This window comes from Schistocerca piceifrons, chromosome 7 (assembly GCF_021461385.2).
Source record: "Schistocerca piceifrons isolate TAMUIC-IGC-003096 chromosome 7, iqSchPice1.1, whole genome shotgun sequence".
In the NCBI taxonomy this organism is placed as follows: Eukaryota; Metazoa; Arthropoda; class Insecta; order Orthoptera; family Acrididae; genus Schistocerca; species Schistocerca piceifrons.
This window is the reverse complement of record NC_060144.1, coordinates 47,010,047-47,025,575: the sequence shown is the minus strand read 5'-3', so window position 1 is coordinate 47,025,575 and position 15,529 is coordinate 47,010,047. Positions and strand designations below refer to the sequence as shown.

At 47.5% G+C, this 15,529-nt stretch overlaps 1 protein-coding gene across 2 annotated transcripts in view; it reads left to right on the top strand.

The window, feature by feature from the left end:
• Positions 1–6,144: 6,144 nt before the first annotated feature.
• The window catches only part of LOC124804803 (UDP-glucosyltransferase 2-like), a 126,321-nt gene continuing 116,936 nt past the window's right edge, over positions 6,145–15,529 (top strand). The window contains exon 1 of one of the 2 annotated variants that reach the window (XM_047265140.1): positions 6,145–6,233. The gene's annotated coding sequence lies outside the window, so the exon portion shown is untranslated. The remainder of the gene's footprint in view (positions 6,234–15,529) is intronic. The other variant, XM_047265141.1, reaches the window with a different exon arrangement.

Here is a 15,529-nt window from a genome sequence, read left to right as displayed (position 1 = left end):
TTGGACCAGCGTTCGTGCTGGACGTGCAGACCGCGTGAGACGACGCTTCATCCAGTCCCAAACATGCTCAATGGGGGACAGATCCGGAGATCTTGCTGGCCAGGGTAGTTGACTTACTCCTTCTAGAGCACGTTGGGTGGCACGCGATACATGCGGACGTGCATTGTCCTGTTGGAACAGCAAGTTCCCTTGCCGGTCTAGGAATGATAGAACGATGGGTTCGATGACGGTTTGGATGTACCGTGCACTATTCAGTGTCCCCTCGACGATCACCAGTGGTGTATGGCCAGTGTAGGAGATCGCTCCCCACACCATGATGCCGGGTGTTGGCCCTGTGTGCCTCGGTCGTATGCAGTCCTGATTGTGGCGGTCACCTGCACGGCGCCAAACACGCATACGACCATCATTGGCACCAAGGCAGAAGCGACTCTCATCGCTGAAGACGACACGTCTCCATTCGTCCCTCCATTCACGCCTGTCGCGACACCACTGGAGGCGGGCTGCACGATGTTGGGGCGTGAGCGGAAGACGGCCTAACGGCGTGCGGGACCGTAGCCCAGCTTCATGGAGACGGTTGCGAATGGTCCTCGCCGATACCCCAGGAGCAACAGTGTCCCTAATTTGCTGGGAAGTGGCGGTGCGGTCCCCTACGGCACTGCGTAGGATCCTACGGTCTTGGCGTGCATCCGTCCGTCGCTGCGGTCCGGTCCCAGGTCGACGGGCACGTGCACCTTCCGCCGACCACTGGCGACGACATCGATGTACTGTGGAGACCTCACGCCCCACGTGTTGAGCAATTCGGCGGTACGTCCACCCGGCCTCCCGCATGCCCACTATACGCCCTCGCTCAAAGTCCGTCAACTGCACATACGGTTCACGTCCACGCTGTCGCGGCATGCTACCAGTGTTAAAGACTGCGATGGAGCTCCGTATGCCACGGCAAACTGGCTGACACTGACGGCGGCGGTGCAGAAATGCTGCGCAGCTAGCGCCATTCGACGGCCAACACCGCGGTTCCTGGTGTGTCCGCTGTGCCGTGCGTGTGATCATTGCTTGTACAGCCCTCTCGCAGTGTCCGGAGCAAGTATGGTGGGTCTGACACACCGGTGTCAATGTGTTCCTTTTTCCATTTCCAGGAGTGTATATATATCTGACAGAAACGAAGCGCTCGCAGACTTTCTCAAACGATTTTACAGAAATTACTTAATAAAAATATTTCATAATTATATATATATATATATATATATATATATATATATAATTATATGTGAAGCTAGCTCATTAGAGCTGCTGATTTATTAGGTACTTACTTTATTTCTGTTGTTGGCTTCGTTCTTACCTCACAGAGAAGGTCCTCATCCAATGACTGAGAACCGGTACGATTATAGGTACATTTATTTAAAGTATATATCATAGCAAAATTTGTAGCATACCTTCAATTGGAAGAACCTCATACCACAGAGAATAGTACGGTGAAAGTAATATTTCTTGTCACAGGTGATCTAATGACTATAAGGCAGAACAAAACCTCTAGTGGTGTGTCGATGCCTTTTACATGTCGAAGTGAGTGTATAGACTGTTTCTGTAGCTGTTATTTCATCTCCCCGCCCTCTCCGCCCCATATGGGCAGGCGGTGAGCTGTCAGAGGATACAATCTATCGCTCTTCAACCACACGAGAATAAAATTTTAAAAAAAGTCATAATATAAAAGCTGCACATGGCGGTTGACAAAAATAAACGTTTTGTACTACAAAACGGCCAACTGCCTTGACGCAGTGGTAACACGGGCTCCCGCCGAGATCACGGAAGTTAGGCACTGTCGGACTTGGCCAGCCTTGGATGGGTCACCTTCCGGGCTGACGAACGCTGTGGGCAAGTGGTCCCTCTAAGGCCAATTGAGGAGCGCCTTGATTGAGACGTAGCGGCACCGGTCACGAAAACTGACAACCGCTGAGAAGGACATTCCCAATGGAGAGAAGTCTTCCGAAGTAAGAGTGATTTCAGGTGTGCCGCAGGCGAGTGTCGTAGGACCGTTGCTATTCACAATATACATAAATGACCTTGTGGATGACACCGGATGTTCACTGAGGCATTTTGCGGATGATTCTGTGGTATATCGAGAGGTTGTAACAATGGAAAATTGTACTGAAATGCAGGAGGATCTGCATGGAATTGACGCATGGTGCAGGGAATGGCAACTGAATCTCAATGTAGGCAACAAGTGTAATGTGCTGCGAATACATAGAAAGAAGGATCCTTTATCATTTAGCTACAATATAGCAGGTCAGCAACTGGAAGCAGTTAATTCCATAAATTATCTGGGAGTACGCATTAGGAGTGATTTAAAATGGAATGATCATATAAAGTTGATCGTCGGTAAAGCAGATGCCAGACTGCGATTCATTGGAAGAATCCTAAGGAAATGCAATCCGAAAACAAAGGAAGTAGGTTACAGTACACTTGTTCGCCCACTGCTTGAATACTGCTCAGCAGTGTGGGATCCGTACCAGATAGGGTTGATAGAAGATGTAGAGAAGATCCAACGGAGAGCAGCGCGCTTCGTTACATGATCATTTAGTAATCGTGAAAGCGTTACGGAGATGATACATGAGCTCCAGTGGAAGACTCTGCAAGAGAGACGCTCAGTAGCTCGGTACGGGCTTTTGTTAAAGTTTCGAGAACATACCTTCACCTAGGAGTCAAGCAGTATATTGCTCCTTCCTACGTACATCTCGCGAAGAGACAATGAGGATAAAATCAGAGAGATTAGAGCCCGCATAGAGGCATACCGACAATCTTTCTTTCCACGAACAATACGAGACTGGAATAGAAGGGAGAAAAGATAGAGGTACTCAAAGCACCCTTCGCCACACACCGTCTGGTGGCTTGCGGAGTACGGATGTAGATGCAGATGTAGAAGGCGGTGTGCTGATCACATTCCCGTCCATATCCGCATCCGTTGAAGCCTGAGGTGACACGGCGACTGTCGGTACCGTTGGCCTCGAGGCCTATTCGGACGGCGTTATGTTACGATAAAAAGACAGATCGTCAGTTGCATAGGTTAAAATATAAAATAAAAGATTGATTTGGTGATTAATTAAATTATTAACACAGATGAATGGAAATAAATGTTGCACATGAATATGTAGAAAAGATGAACAGCTACAAAAGGTAAACAGAAGGCCGATGTGTTGACTGATTAAAATAGATACATAGATGAGGGAGATGAGTGGATGTAGGCCGCCAGGAATTAGGGTATCAGGAGAAAGTGGCTTTTGAAGGTAGTGCGTTGAAGGGAGTTTGTGTGGGTGGTTGTTCGCAGGAGGGATTGGGGAAGAGTGAAGAGAGACACTGTTCCGAACAAAGTGGGTGGAGAGGATTGGAGTCGAAGGGAGCCCTGACAAGGCGAGGGCCGTAGGTATCTGCTAGATCTAATAGGGGGTGAATACTCTTGTTACGCGTGAAATATATAGTGTTGGCACCACACGTCCTTGCCAGGTGAGGTGCTATCAGTTTATGTTACTTCGTTCAAGAAGTATTGCTCTGTTAACATATATATTTTATGAACACTCTTGTATCTTGAAATTTTACTAAAGCTTGAGGCGCAAAAATATCTTATTTCGTAAACCACAACGAAAAAGAATCAAAAGCACACATAACTGTGACGGTGCATCTGTCATTAATTAATGGACGGCATGCTTTGTTGCCGTTAAGTGCGTTTAGTGTCGCTCCAGCTGTCGGACGGTAACAAGCTTTCACAGCAGTCAGCATCGTCATTGTATGTGTTTGCTTGTGATAATACCAAAATACATCACTAGCTCGCGAAGAGAGTGAAATTTCCAGAAAATGACTAAATCGTAATTTGACCTTCTAACTACAAATAAACTTCTACTTTTACATATGACCAGCACCCTAGAAGACGTTACAGTCGTGTTTCACAAGTATGTTTATTACTAAAGTTCACGGTAGTATTAATAAAACAAAGACTGGCTGCAGATATAGTACCAGCTAGAGCAGAATCCGAGATTTCCCACAATGTGATGTAAACGCTGGGACTGTGAGATTCGAGTCAGACAAAACATTTATGTATATATTTCATGTACATTCCATATTATAAAGTTGGTATTACACGACGATCCGCCGCTAAAGGTACTGGTCTAGAGCGACAGCTATCTAACGGCAGAAAGGGTGAAACTACGAAAATTAGCGGACACATTATCCACGCGCCAAAACAGAAAGCAGTTCTAAACTGCCGTCAATCCGTGCATGCGGACTAGGCAACGATAACTCGCGCATGCGTAGAAGGGGATTACTGTAGTGCTTTCTGCTTGTTTGCTTATTGTTAGGGGGCTGCCGGCCGCGGTGGTCTCGCGGTTCTGGGCGCGCAGTCCGGAACCGTGCGACTGCTACGGTCGCAGGTTCGAATCCTGCCTCGGGCATGGATGTGTGTGATGTCCTTAGGTTAGTTAGGTTTAAGTAGTTCTAAGTTCTAGGGGACTTATGACCACAGCAGTTGAGTCCCATAGTGCTCAGAGCCATTTGAACCATTTTTTTGTTAGGGGGCTAGTGGCTAATTTCACGTTTTCATGTGGGGATTTTTCCGCATTTTTTCAGTAAGTAAGTTTCATAAATCTAAAAATAATTTTTTTGCCAGTAGACTCTTCTATACTAGCTGTTTGTGAAAGCATTTTCTCCACCGATTGCTTCATATTCTAGAAATGAAATACTGCAAAGAGGTGTTAAGCGTATTCATTCAGGCATATAGCGACGAAAGGTGCGTGTATGACCCGTTGTATCATAATAAGGTACGTCGGCAATATTTTCTTTCTGCATAATATGCATATAACGTTACACCGTGATTTTCGATTGTATCGTAATGCCTCACTTACGAAAGCCCGTGTTTGATTTGATTGCATCTCCTGCCTTACTTCAGCATGCCAGAAAAGAGAAATTGGGAGTGATAAGGGAGAAAGTCGCCAGGAAACGTAATGTTATAACCAGCCTGCAACCTAACAGGGCTTTTGTCGGTATTTTGTTCTTGATCTGGGCTGATCTGATCACAAAACGTAAAAACATATGATTTAATTATTACTTTCAAGAATGTGAGACAGCCTCCCTCATGACTGTATCACACTTGTCACTTCCATCTTCTCATCATAAACAGCAGCTTCTCGAAACAGATCATATCCATCCTCACGAAGTTTCGAAATTCTTGCGCATCTTCACGCCTCAATTCTTTCGTAAGCAGTGAATATAATCGCCCCCATTCGTCCCTTCTTTTCAGCCAAGGCCGAACTCGAAAAACTCAGCCTTTTCGTTTTCGTCGTCGTTCTGCACTAATCTGAAGATTTACTGTCACTTCCGGGCAATAGCTCCAAAAACAAGTGGGTCCTCGATGTGCAAAATGCTGTATAAATACATATACTTTTGTAACCAAGTGTCATGATATAAAACTAACTTTGAATCTGTAACTCAGAACGGTAGTAACGTACATAAGAAAATAACAATTACTTAATAAACAATGACTAAAAAAACAAATTTCTTATTAAATATGAACCTTGAGGTCACATAAATAATTTGAACGAATGACGTTCCAATATGTCACACAGTCCCCCTTGTGTTTCGAGCAGTGGAACAAACGATTCTACAAGCGATCAGACAGTTCTATCTGCGCTTCGCTCGCTGTTACCGTCTACTGCGCATGTGCGCCAGGTATATCCCGCGTGAATGGTGTAACAGGTCTACGTGAAACAGCCAGTAGTTACAGATATGCACGCTTGGGGCGTTGGTGCACAGATATACGGTTTAGGCGCATCCTGTAATAGGGGCTCAACAGTATATACGTTTTTGCTTAATGATGGCTATATGATTTACTAAATGCCAAATGTACAAATGAAAACAATTTATGCCGATGGAAATTAATGACTGCACATGATCTTTCTCGCTGCTTCTTGTTTAGCATCGACCATGACGTCCTCTGTCACTAGTTACACATTCCTCCTGGAGAGACAATGCATCTCGTTTGCGTACCACTTGTATTTACTCGTACAATTTGAACGGTGCTCTGTCGGAGCGCGAGATACGGCGTGGGTGCGCATGGTGGGGGAAGCCGTTGGAGGGAGAAAGGCACGTCACACAGCGCCAGGTCACGAGTGCGTGAACCGCTAATGCCAGTTGGCGACGCTCGCCGACAGCAGACCTGATCGCTTGCTTGCTCCACTTTACTGACACAGGTACGTTATATGCGGGACTTTACGTTTTGCCAAGACGTTGCTACTGCCACACAAGCTCAGTGTGCCGTTCCACGCCATCTTTGCATTCCTCTCTAATGTTGTTTCTATTTTCTCTGGGTTTTGTTGTCATTTCTAGCCGAATGCATTTGTAGGATGCTTTCTGTAGCCTTCGGTAGCATTAGTGCGTAACCGAAATTCTAAAGTACTTCTGTTAGGATTAACAACTGCAGTGTGTTTCTATATTGTACTTCTTTGTAAACATATCTCAGGACTTGTTAAGAACTATGGAGGCAATATTAACAGTCGGCGGGAAAATTAACCATTTATTACTAAAAGGTAGAACGAGCGGTGCTGTCACGGTGAAAATTAGTGCTCCTAAAAGAATTTCTAAAAACTTTTTCTCAGAGGTTTCCATTCCTTAGAAACCTCGGTAAGAACATATTCGGAGTTAAACAAATTCCTTTATCATGTTTATCAGAATAAATATTATCCGAGGTGCTATTACACTGCAATAAGCATTCACATCTAAAAGATGGATAATATTGTTAACTACATCATTAACATAGGAGCTGAGGTCTAATGTGTTCCGATGTCAACAACATAATCCATTGTCATTCGCATCGTGCGACAATGCGATACCGACAATATCTCAACAATGGCATGTTGTTATCGTTTCATCCGTGAGACCGTTAGGTTCAAATGGCTCTAAGCACTATGGGACCTAACATCTGAGGTCATCAGTCCCCTAGACTTGAACCTAACTAACCTAAGGACATCACACACATCCATTCCCGAGGCAGGATTCGAACCTGCGACCGTAGCAGCAGCGCGGTTCCAGACTGAAGCGCCTAGAACCGCTCGGCCACAGCGGCCGGCCTATCATTCGTATGAACGCTGTGCGAGAGAAATGGGCGGTGAGACATTGCTTGTAACAGTTTCTCCTTAAGTGAAAAGTTACGACAAATTAATCGGTAAAAATACACTTACAAAATACCAGTTGATAGGTTCTTCATCTACGTGAGTGGGTTGCACGTAGAAGGAATACAGTCTCGTTGTAGAGCGCGTTCAAAATTAGTGGCGACATTTGGCAGTCCAGTACGCAGCGGCTGGTGGGTAGCGTAGTTGCCAGCTAACTTCACGGCGTGACCGCGAAGCCGGCCTATCTGCAATCTTTCTCAAACGATTAAGGAAACTATTCGTGAATAAACTCTGATTCTCGCACACCTCACAGCTTCATTCGTGAGCTTCGTGATGAACTGCCTATCATTACTTTAATGGTCATAGTTATTGTGATATTTCGATGTTAGGAAACTAGAGTTTTTTGTGACAAACATGGGTAGCCTTGAACTTTCCTTTAGTGCGTGTTAGATCACATGTAGCTGCGTATGAAATTTAGATAACATATTGAATTATTCTTTAAACTTAACACGATATCTCTATCTGTCTCCAGTGTCGTGAAAATGGAATGTATGTATAGAGCTCTGTCACGAACACTCGCGGCGGTGAAAAAACCAGAATAAAATATTAATAAACCCCTCCGATCTCATAAACGGTCAGAGATACCGAAACAAGCTTTTGCCAAATGATACCACGCAAAGATGAGAGTATTTTGCCGTATTAGTGATATGCGAAACTTCCATATATAATTAACTAGACATACACTGTTTTTAGCCATCTTCCACTTATTATTATTAATGTTATTGCACAACCCATGTTTCTGGTTATAAGCCCCTTTTTAAGTACTTTACTGATTCCCAAAGATGATAATACATAGATAAACATGATAACAAGGCAAAGATAATCTCTGCTTCTTAGGTATCGATGCATAGTTTAATGTACACTTAAATAATTCTTTAACAAATTGCATCCATTATTACACATTCACCAATTATACTACAATGACCGAACTAAAGTTATGCATCAGCTAAGATATTTTTTAACTACGATGGACAGGGGTCCTAAGTTTTGCTTCTATGCTGGGGTTGTGATCTCATCTAAAAGAGGTGAATAATTGAATTGGGTTTGTTTCTTTAATAATAGGTGTGGGGATATACACATCTGTGGCAGCGTGGAGTTTTTGGCTTGTACAAAAGTTCTGTTACCTCAGTCTTACACGTGTTTACCTTTTTCCAATGGAACATTTCTTTGTACCCAGAGCAAAACATTCGCTTTCCTCCAAGTATTATTGAAGCTTTATCCATCACGTCGGAGTGGTATGGCACATTGTCCATTACTATTGTCGAATTCGGAGGAATATTATGCAGAACAACATTATCTTCACACCCTTTGAACGTGTTCTTGTACGACCACTTTTATTGCGAATCTCGTGTTCAGTGCAACATCTGAACACGCCGGCCGGAGTGGCCGAGCGGTTCTAGGCGCTACAGTCTGAAACCGCGCGACCACTACGGTCGCAGGTTCGAATCCTGCATCGGGCATGGGTGTGTGTGATGTTCTTGGGTTAGTTAGGTTTATGTAGTTCTAAGTTCTAGGGGACTGATGACATCAGAAGTTAAGTCCCATAGTGCTCAGAGCCATATGAACCATTTGATTGTGTTGCCATTGCACGCACACCGTCCCTTCTGGACACAGAATGGTTCATATGGCTCTGAGCACTATGGGACTTAACATCTGACGTCATCAGTCCCCTAGAACTTAGAATTACTTAAACCTAAGTAACCTAAGGACGACACACACATCCATGCCCGATGCAGGATTCGAACCTGCGACCGGTGCGGTCACGCGGTTCCAGACTGAAGCGCCTAGAACCTATCGGCCACCCGCAATGGCGATCTATCATCCTCTAGAAACCGGTCCTCCAAGTCTGGTATACGCACAGTCCGCCACCTGGCTGCACGTTCGTCGATCTGAAAGGTTCCGTGATCACACGAATGCCCAAAAAGGGCTTTAAATGTTCTGTGATGTGGTTTGTGTGTGTGAGGGTACTTCTTTGTTATAGCAGTGCTGCTTCTCGACCGTTTCCATCTGCTTGGCCGTACACAAACATCATATCGGTTTGTTCCCGACATTAACACCGGACCATCCCCCTGCTACAGTGCTCTGCGTCAGTCACACAGCCTGCAACGCAAAAGGAACACAGGGCACGTGGTGAGAGCAACTTGCATTCGTCAGCGTCTAACACCGTGGCAACGATGCAGTTTCGAACACATGCTTGTAGGACCTTTCTTACTCCGTTTTCAGTCAGGAATCCGTCCCTGCATTTTTTTCAGTTTTGTATTTTTTTTTTCTTGGTAAAAAGAGGTGGAGCCCCTCCACGCCCACACCGGCATGATGGCCAACACAAAAAGGTCTACTGCCATCTCTGCATAAGGGTTAGTATTCACGAAAGTGAGGTGTCGCAGGATGTGGGTACTGCGATGTTTGCGTACGTCTGGTTAGGATTAACCATTAATACGCGCTCATCTGGAGATAGATTGGTCGAAATCTGACGAAGGGTAGCGGTTTGAAGGGCAGAGGAAAAAAAGTGCCAAGGCAAGAGCCAAGGGAAAAAAACCTCTGCGAAAGTTAGGTCGGGCGGCAAGAGCAGTAGCGGTTGTCTTGCTGCCTGCGATAGGTTGTGCAAGGATAGGCTTTGTTAGTAGTGGGTATCATGCATGTCGATACCTTGACGTTGTGCGTTTGTGCTGCTCGGCGGCTGGCGCTGGGTGCTGGTACAGAGTCCTCGTTCAGCGTCCTGCAACCTGCAACAGTTATGTTTGTTATCGGTCTTGTGTCCGATAGGTCATATACCGGAGGCACAGTGTGAGGGAGTGTTGGGAGATTGTTCGTGCGTCTGTGGGCGAGCTCGTCGGTGTCCCTGCTGTGGCCTGTTGGTCGGCTCCAATAACAGCTGGTAGTTGCCAGTCAGTATTGCTGATATGCAGGGGCTTACCGACGTTTGTCGCTGTTTGCGTATGTTAGTTTACCATAGGTGGTTATGCCCTAGCTAGCAGTGTCTTTGGTCGCTTGTGTTTCCACCTGTGGTTGTGATCGTAGTTTCCCAGAGTGAGGATGAAAGGATTGTTCGAGTGTCTCGAGTTCCTGTATAGTCGTGTAGCGTGTTTCTTGAATACTTCCTTGAGGGTATCAAGGCGATATTCATGGTGAAGATCCACGGTGCGTGTGTAGCGTGGAGCATTGCTAATGATTCGTAGCACTTTGTTCTGTATGATCTGCAGGCGGCGCAGTCGTGTGGGAGCTGCATATCCCCAGACGGGAGCTGCGTACGTCATCAGAGGTCTAATCAGTGTAGTGTATAAGGACCTCGACACCCTCCTATTCAGTGTGCTTTCCCTGTTGAGCATTGGGTAGAGCTGTTTGAGCCTCGCGTGCGCTCGGTTGGCAACGTATTCGATGTGGTCCCCCCATGTAAGTTTCCGGTCCAGCCAGACACCAAGGTATCTGACTTTCTCTCGGAAACGTATTGGGCGTGTATGTAGTGTTATCGGTCTACAGTGTTGGTGTTTGCGCAGTAGTTTCGGTCTGCGTGTGAACAGAACTGCTTCGCACTTGTCGACGTTTACTTTAATACGCCATCGCTCCAGCCAAGGCTCAGCTGTTCTGAGTGCTGTCTGTATTCGTGAGTTGATGTTTGACGGTTTCCAGTCTTGCGCGAGGATGGCTGTGTCATCCGCGTAGACGGCTAACGTCGTGTTTCGTGTCGCTGGGTAGTCATTAATGTACAGGTTAAACAAGATGGGCCCCAGAATGCTTCCTTGGGGTACTCCAGCTTGGATACCGTGTTGTGTTGATTGTTTATCCTGCACGTTAGTGTTGAAACATCTGTTCGTGAGATATGAGTGTATGAGACGTACGAGTCCGTCTGGGAAACCAGCTTCGCTTAGTTTGCGTATGAGTCCGTTGTGCCAGAGACGATCGAAAGCCTTTTCGATGTCTAGGAACACGGCCCCTGTGGCTTTGTTCATGTTTTAGCCGTGTGTTATATGTTCGACTACGCGGAGGAGTTGTTGTGTTGTCGAGTGGTGATTCCTAAAGCCGAATTGCTCCGGTCTTAGGGTGTCGTTGGCGATGCAATGCCTAGTGATACGTTTTAGTATTACCTTCTCAACAATCTTGCTGAGCGAGCACAGCAGACTGATGGGTCGGTAATTTTGTGGGAGGGAGTGGTCTTTCCCTGGCTTCCTGAACATCAGGACCTTGGCCGCCTTCCAAAAGTCAGGGAAGTGTTGGTGTGTCAGGATGGCATTCGTTAGGTGTGTGAGGTATTCTACGGCTTTATCCGTGAACTCCTGGAGGACACGGTTTTGAAAGCCATCAGGCCCAGGGGCTTTTCTAGCGTTGGTGTGCTTGATAGCCCATGTGACTTCATTTGTGCTAGCACGTCTGATTACGTCGCGCGAGGGCTGGGCTACAAGTCGTGTAACCTCCTGGTCCGTTTCAAGTGTGAATGCTGGGTCTGAAGGAACCAGATTCGGCATGAAGGACGCTGCAAGTGTCGTGGCCATAAGCTCTGCCTTCTCCGTCGCGGAGTAGGCTGGGCCGTCTGGTCCTTGTAACGTGGGAATGTAATGTTTCTCCCTGGTGAAGTGTCTGGCCAGCTGCCACACGCCAGGACGTGTGGTATCCAGCCGAGCGAGTCTCTGTCCCCATTGTTCGTTTCTGAATGTTTGGATTTTATTCCGTATTATGCCCTGGAGTCTGTTGACGTGCAGTTTATAGAACGGGCGCCTGGTACGCTGCCAGTATCTCCTGAGGCGGTTCCTCATTGAGATAAGGCCCAGGATTTCCTGGGGCAGGGCCGTCGAGTGTTGTCTTGGTGTTGTAAATGGAATGGCGTCAGTCATTGCGTCTTGGACGGCAGTTGTGAGAGCCTCCACAGCCTCATCGATTTGCTGTGTGTTGTTAATTTCGTGGGTGTCAGGAATGCGACTATCAAGCGTTTCCTTGAACAGTGTCCAGTTCGCACGTTTGTAGTTAAGCATCCTGCGTGGTTCAATGTCCTGCAGTGTCTCTTCCATGTGCAGTATTACAGGCATGTGGTCTGAGTCCAGATCGTTTTCAACCGTTAGGTTGAGTGTGCATGTGATGCCCTTTATGAGGGCTATGTCTAACACGTCTGGCCTATGTCGGGCCTGTGTAGGCACGAACGTGGGAACGTCCGGCCCAAGTATAATGTAGTTTCGGCCTAGTGCGTGTTCGTACAGTTTCTTGCCGTTGGAGGTTCGTATTCGTGAGTTCCAATCGGGGTGTTTTGCGTTGAGGTCTCCAGCGGCTATTACCCGCGGTGCCATGTTGAGTACTGTGCTGATATCGCGTGTTACTATGTTTTTAGGAGGGTTGTATAGCGATACCAGTGTGGTGTTGGCTCCGTTGAACTTGACCCTAACGGCCGTAGCCTCCAGTCTTTCAAGTGCTGGGAGCTCGATGTTCGTGTGGTCTATGTCTCTGTGTATAATGATTGCCGTGCCGCCTCCCCTCCTGCCATCCGCTCGGTCGGTACGATAGACGCAATAACCTGGGAGGTTTAGTTGTTTGCGAGGCGTAAGCAGTGTTTCGTTCACAAGAGCGATTCGGATACCCTTTCGCTCCATGAACGCGGCCATCTCGGCTTTTTCGTTTGCGATCCCGTTGGCATTCCAAAACAGGATCTGTGTGACTGTGTTTAAGTCTGCGTTTCGGGGCTGGTGTGGTGTATTATCCATGTAGTAGTGTAAAGAGCGGTGTGATAGTGGCTTGGAAGCTAGTCCAGTTGAGCGTACCCGACATGAACTGCATAAAGAGTTGTGAGACACACCCCATAATCTTCGTGACTATTTCGGTGGTCGTGCGTCCGGGGAATAATGTTTCCATTATTCTCTGGAATGTTGTTGTGATGTTGGTCATGTCGGCCTGGGAGTTGTTGGTCGTGTTAGCGGCCGCTTGTTCCAGTGTTGGCGTTTGGTGAGGGCTGGCCTGCGAGTCGGTTGTTCGTGTGGCAGTTGTGGGCGCCTGTGTATTTTCTGAGGTGAGTGGGTGTGTTATGTGGGTTGTTGAGTTGGTGTCCGGGATGTGTTCGTGGGTGTTGGTGTTCTGTTGACTGTGTACTTGTTGTGGTGCGGTCGTGTTCCTCGTGCTGCGGCTGTTTCTCCTTCTCCTCCTCCTCTGGCGCTGTGGTTGTCCCTGTGTGTGTGCGTTTTCTGTAGCCTGTGGTGGGCTGCAGTTCGCGATCTCAGGGGGTAGGGTGGTGTTGTTGCTTGTTTCGTGTGGTGTGCCCGGTGCGGGTGTGGTGTCATTTGTTGTGCATGTCTGTTGTGTGCCTGTTGCTGGGGGTGTTTGCTGAGCGTGTTCTGAGCTCTGGGGCTCCTCTGACCGTCCCGCGCTGCTGGGGCTGCCAGCGACCGCTCCAGCGAAGGATAATCCACTTCTTACTGGGCGCGGGGGCGGTTTTGGAACTGTGATGGCGGTTGGTTTCGCATGTTTGGCGATTTTGCGCCTCAGAGCTGCTTTGTATGCAATGCACCCTCTGTAGTTTGCCGGATGGGCAGCACCACAGTTGGCGCACTTGCGAGGTGCTGTATTGGGGAGTTTGCAGCGTTGGGTTGTGTGACCGCCGGCGCAAATGCGGCAGCGGGGTGTGAGACCGCATCTGATACCCGCGTGCGCATAGCGCTGGCAGTTGTGGCATTGTTGGGGGTTGCGCGGCGTGTTGTACACCTCTACATTAACGACCATGTGAAGAAATAATTTTAACTTCAGCAGGTCGCGGGATTTGGCCGTGTCGGCCAGCTCCGCCGTGTAGTTATGTGACGGTCTCGCTGTGCCGAACTCTGACATCCGGTTTACCCGAATGCACTCCCACCCGAGAGCAGAGATTTCGTTGTGTACCGTGTCGGTCGGGGTTCGTGAGTCTATCCCCTTAATCACGTACTGTTGTGTTTTTTCCAAGACTGTCCTGTACGTGAAGTGTTCTACCTTCCTTTCTTTGAGAAAGTCCAGTAGATTCGTGTAGTCTGCCTTGTTCGCCACGTACAGTGCGGCGTGTTCCCCGGTGAGCTTGGAGTAGTGTGTTGTGGGGCTGTGCTTATTGTTAAATTCTCTGTTCAGGAGACTTAGGTCTCCATAGTTGTGAATGATGACCGGTGGGAAGCCAGTCGCGGTGTTGTTAGTGTTCTGCGTAGCTGCGTGTATGTTTGTGGTTGCTGCAGTCGCAGGGTTGTTTGTGTTGGTCCCTGTGTTGTTATTGTTTGTTCGCGGCGTGGATGGTGTTGGCAGCAGCGCTTGGCCGTTGCCTCGTGAGTTTGTGGGCTCACTTGTTTGTGTAGTTGGCTGCTGTTTGCGCCTTGGGCCGACCTGCTGCCACGGCCCGTCTTCATCAGTGTTTGTTGTGTCCTCTGTCGGCTCTGGATCCGGTTCCGTCGGTGCCTGGGCCGCCAGAGGTGAAATAGGGGGCATGTCCTTCTGTTGTTCAGCAGGTGCCTGTGTGTGTGGTGTGGGTGTTTCTGTTCGTGTGTTTTCGCTGCCCATCAGCTCTGCGATCAGCTCCAGCTGTTCCGCGATCTGCTGGTCCTTCAGGGCAACCTGCTCCTGGAAGGTGGACAGCGGGACGGAAATGATGGCGGGAGTAGCCGGCATTACCGCCTCTTGTGCTGCAGCTTTGCTGCGGGTGAGTGGTGGGGAAGCACAGGAAAGATCGGACATCTTCGCTGTTTCAGGAGTAATTATTTATTTGGATAGGGAAGGATGGAACACGACAATTTTGCTCTTTTTAAGGAGCGACAATAATGCTTTTTTGCGAAAGCGCTGTTGATGTTCTCCTCGTATACATTCGAATTACCGCGGACAGTCGGTCAATTTGAGGCCGCTGTCTTTACTAACAGCCTAAACGAAAGAAGGAAGATTAGGCTTTAAGGTCACAGCGACGACAAAGTCATCAATGGCGAATCTCAAGATTGGAAAGAAATCGTCTGCACCGTCTCAAAGGAATCTTCCTGGCAATCGTCATAGCTGAATTGGGGAAAATAAGGAGAAGTTAATTCTCCGCAGTCGGGCAGGGATTTGAACCCTGCTCCATCAGAATGTAAGGCCAATGTCGTAAAGGGGCCACACACGAAGGGCACATCGCAGCGCGGAGGTCGCAAGTGTGTAAAATATCAGGTCACGCGATTGATCTCTTATCGCGTGGAATTCTCATGCGATGTGATGAATAGCATGCGATATGTGGCAATATGGCTGCTATTCGATGTAACGGAAACGAACAAGTAACTTATTCCTCAATTTATAAACTAGTGTATGACATGTTTGTGGTAGAGCTTGCGAATCAAAATAGAACATGGGATTTTTATACTGTAGGCTGAATT